Source organism: Arachis hypogaea, chromosome 17 (genome assembly GCF_003086295.3).
Source record: "Arachis hypogaea cultivar Tifrunner chromosome 17, arahy.Tifrunner.gnm2.J5K5, whole genome shotgun sequence".
NCBI classification, from domain to species: Eukaryota; Viridiplantae; Streptophyta; class Magnoliopsida; order Fabales; family Fabaceae; genus Arachis; species Arachis hypogaea.
The window spans coordinates 79575708-79580498 of record NC_092052.1 but is presented as its reverse complement, the minus strand read 5'-3'; the positions used below and the strand labels follow the sequence as shown (position 1 = coordinate 79580498).

Genomic DNA, 4791 nt, shown 5'->3' with positions numbered 1-4791 from the left:
CATGATGCTATGGATCATGATAGCCCAGTCTATAGTAACTTCAGACCGGTTGCTAGTGGAAATGATTGAGCATTGGATGAACTCCAACCATCCCCTAGCCACGGGCTTGAGGTCATGCCTTCTTAGTTGAACCAGCTTCCCTCTTGAATCTCTCTTCTATTAGACGCCCTCTTCACAGATGTCCATGAGGACTTGGTCCAACCTTTGATCAAAGTTGACCCTTCTAGTGTAGGGCTGTGCATCTCCTTGCATCATAGGCAAGTTGAATGCCAACCTTACATTTTTCGGACTAAAATATAAGTATTTCCCCCGAACCATTGTAAGCCAATTCTTAGGGTCTGGGTTCACACTTTGATCATGGTTCTTGGTGATCCATGCATTGGCATAAAACTCTTGAACCATTAAGATTCCAACTTGTTGAATGGGGTTGGTAAGAACTTCCCAACCTCTTCTTTGGATCTCATGTCGGATCTCCGAATACTCATTCTTTTTGAGCTTAAAAGGGACCTTGGGGATCACCTTCTTCTTGGCCACAACTTCATAGAAGTGGTCTTGATGCACCCTTGAGAGAAATCTCTCCATCTCCCATGACTCAGAGGTGGAAGCTTTTGCCTTCCCTTTCCTCTTTCTAGAGGTTTCTCCGGCCTTTGGTGCCATAAATGGTTATGAAAAAACAAAAAAGCTTTAGTTTTTACCACACCAAACTTAGAAGGTTTGCTCGTTCTCGAGCAAAAGAAGAAAGAAGAGAGTAGAAGAAGAAGAAATAGAGGAGATGGAGGGGCTTAGTGTTTCGGCCAAAGGGTAGAAGTAGTGTTGATGTTGTGTGAAAATGAAGGAGTGAAGATGGGTTTATATAGGAGTGGAGAGGGGGGGTAAGGTTCGGCCATTATGGGTGGGTTTGGAAGGGAAAGTGTGTTGAATTTGAATGGAATGATGTAGATTGGTGAAGGGTTTATGGAGAAGAGGGTAGGATTTGATAGGTGAGGGGTTTTTTTGGGGAAGAGGTATTGAGGTGATTGGTGAATGGGTGAAGAAGAGAGAGAGAGGTGGGGTAGGTGGGGATCCTGTGGGGTCCACAGATCCTGAGGTGTCAAGGATTTTTCATCCCTGCACCAAGTGGCGTGTAAAATGCCATTTTCTGTCAATCCTGGAGTTAAACGCCAGGTTGCTACCCATTTCCGGCGTTTAACGCCAGCTTCTTGCCCCTATCTGGCGTTAAACGCCAGCTTTGTGCCTCTTTCTGGCGTTAAACGCCCAGAATGGTGCCAGACTGGGCGTTTAACGCCCATTCTGCTACCCTTACTAGCGTTTAAACGCCAGTAATCTTCTCCTCCAGGGTGTGCTATTTTTTCATTATGTTTTTTAGTTTTTTTTTTTTGCTTTTTCAATTGTTTTTGTGACTTCACATGATCATCAACTTACAGAAAACATAAAATAACAAATAGAAATTTAACATAGAAAAGTAAAAATTGGGTTACCTCCCAACAAGCGCTTCTTTAATGTCAATAGCTTGACAGTGAGCTCTCATGGAGCCTTACAGATACTCAGAGCATGATGATGGCCTTCCAACACTAAACTTAGAGGTTGTTGTGGCCTCCCAACACCAAACTTAGAGTTTGAATGTGGGGATTTTGTTTGACTCTACATTGAGAGAAGCTTTTCATGCTTCTTCTCTATGATCACAGAGGGAGATCCTTGAGCTTTAAACACAAGGGAGTCCTCATTCACTTGAAGGACCAATTCTCCTCTGTCAACATCAATCACAGCTTTTGCTATGGCTAGGAAGGGTCTACCAAGGATGATGGATTCATCCATACACTTCCCAGTCTCTAAGATTATGAAATCAGTAGGGATGTAATGGTCTTCAACCTTTACCAAGACATCCTCTACAAGTCCATAAGCTTGTTTCCTTGAATTGTCTGCCATCTCTAATGAGATTCTTGCAACTTGCACCTCAAAAATTCCTAGTTTCTCCATTACAGAGAGAGGCATGAGGTTTATGCTTGACCCTAGGTCACACAGAGCCTTTTCAAAGGTCATGGTGCCTATGGTGCAAGGTATTGAGAACTTTCCAGGATCTTGTCTCTTTTGGGGTGATCTCTGCCTAGTCAAGTCATCCAGTTCTTTGGTGAGCAAGGGGGGTTCATCCTCCCAAGTCTCATTACCAAATAACTTGGCATTTAGCTTCATGATTGCTCCAAGGTACTTAGCAACTTGCTCTTCAGTAACATCTTCATCCTCTTCAGAGGAAGAATACTTATCAGAGCTCATGAATGGCAGGAGTAAATTCAATGGGATCTCTATGGTCTCAGTGTGAGCCTCAGATTCCCATGGTTCCTCATCAAGGAATTTCATGGAGGCCAGTGGACGTCCATTGAGGTCTTCATCAGTGGAGATCACTGCCTCATCCTCCTCTCCAGGTTCGGCCGTGTGGGTTATAGTTATGGCCTTGCACTCTCTTTTTGGATTCTCTTCTGTATTGCTTGGGAGAGTGCTAGGAGGGAGTTCAGTAACTTTCTTACTCAGCTGACCAACTTGTGCCTCCAAATTTCCAATGGAGAACCTTGTTTCAGTCATGAAACTTTGAGTGGTTTTAATTAGATCAGAGACTACAATTTCTAATTCAGAGTGGCTCTACTTAGAATTCTCTATCTGTTGCTGAGAAGATGATGGAAAAAGTTTGCTATTGCTAAACCTGTTTCTTCCACCATTATTGTTATTAAAGCCTTGTTAAGGCCTCTGTTAGTCCTTCCATGAGAGATTTGGATGATTTCTCCATGCAGGATTATAGGTGTTTACATAGGGTTCTCCCATGTAATTCACCTCTTCTATTGCTGGGTTCTCAGGATCATAAGCTTCTTCTTCAGATGAAGCTTCCTTAGTACTGCCTGGTGCAGCTTGCATTCCAGACAAACTTTTAGAAATCATATTGACTTGCTGAGTCAATATTTTATTCTGAGCCAATATAGCATTCAGAGTATCAATCTCAAGAACTCCTTTCTTCTGACTTGTCCCATTATTCACAGGGTTACTTTCAGAAGTGTACATGAATTGGTTATTTGCAACCATTTCAATGAGTTCCTGAGCTTCTGCAGGCGTCTTCTTCAGATGAAGAGATCCTCCAGCAGAGCTATCCAATGACATTTTGGATAGTTCAGACAGACCATCATAGAATATACCTATGATATTCTATTTTGACAGCATGTCAGAAGGGCACCTTCTGATTAATTGCTTGTATCTTTCCCAAGCTTCATAGAGGGATTCACCTTCCTTCTGTCTGAAGGTTTGGACTTCCACTCTAAGCTTACTCAATTTTTGAGGTGGAAAGAACTTTGCCAAGAAGGCATTGACTAGCTTTTCCCAAGAGTTCAGGCTTTCCTTAGGTTGTGAATCTAACCATGTTCTAGCTCTATCTCTTACAGCAAAAGGGAAGAGCATAAGCTTGTAGACCTCAGGATCAACCCCATTGGTTTTGACAGTGTCACAGATTTACAGGAATTCAGCTAAGAACTGATGAGGATCTTCCATTGGAAGTCCATGAAACTTGTAATTCTATTGCATCAGAGAAACTAATTGAGGCTTAAGCTCAATGTTGTTTGCTCCAATGGCAGGGATTGAGATGCTTCTCCCATAGAAGTCGGGAGTAGGTGCAGTAAAGTCACCCAGCACCTTCCTTACATTGTTGGCATTGTTGTTTTTGGCTGCGATGGCTTCTTCTTCTTTGAAAAGCTCTGTTAGGCCCTCTACAGAGAGTTGTACTTTAGCCACTCTTAGCTTTCTCTTCAAGGTCCTTTCAGGTTCAGGATCAGCTTCAACAAGAATGCCTTTGTCTTTGCTCCTGCTCATATGAAAGAGAAGAGAACAAGAAAGTATGGAATCCCCTATGTCACAGTATAGAGATTCCTTGAGGTGTCAGAGGAAAAGAAGAATAGAAGGAGGAGATAGATAGAAGAGAATTCAAACTTATCAGGAGGGATATAGTTCGAATTGCACCTTGAGGAGGAGTGTTAGTCCCTTAAATAGAAGGATGTGAGAAGAGGGGAAGAATTTTTTAAATTAAAGTAAAAGATTTTTAAAATAATAAAAAGAAATTTGAAATTTTGATTGAGATTTTCGAAAATTAAGATTGGGAAAGAAATTAAGTGATTTTGAAAAAGATTTTTGAAATTAGAAATCAAAAAGATATGCTTGAAAATTAATTTTGGAAAAGATGTGATTAAAAAGATATGATTGAGAAGATATGATTGAAAATCAAATTAAAAAAAAGAAAGTTTTAAAATTAAAGTTGATTACTTGACTAACAAGAAATTGAAAGATATGATTCTTAGAATTTAAAATTTTGATCCTTTCTTAATAGGCAAGTAACAACTTGAAAATTTTGAAGTATAACATTAATTGAAGCAAGGATTTTCGATAATAATAAAAATAAAAAAATGGAAAGAAATTAATTTTGAAGAGATATGATTGAAAAGATATGATTTGAAAAAGATTTGAATTAAAAACAAAATCTTCCCTCTAGTGCCCTCCAGGCGTTAAACGCCCAGAATGGCATCCATTCTGGCGTTTAACGCCCAAAATCCTACCTTTTTGGGCGTTTAATGCCCAGCCAGGCACCCTGGCTGGCGTTTAAACGCCAGTTTTCCTTCTTCACTGGGCGTTTTGAACGCCCAGCTTTTTCTGTTTGATTCCTCTGCTGAATGTTTTGAATCTTCAATTCTCTGTATTATTGACTTGAAAAGACATAGTTTTGAATTTTTTTTTGAATTTTTAATAATGAAAAACAACTAAAAT

At 40.2% G+C, this 4791-nt stretch overlaps 1 non-coding gene across 1 annotated transcript; it reads left to right on the top strand.

Annotated features, from left to right (window-relative positions):
- Positions 1-3202: 3202 nt before the first annotated feature.
- Positions 3203-3306, top strand: LOC112767936 (small nucleolar RNA R71). The gene has a single exon (XR_003185376.1). It is a non-coding gene; the product is annotated as a small nucleolar RNA R71 (small nucleolar RNA).
- Positions 3307-4791: the final 1485 nt, after the last annotated feature.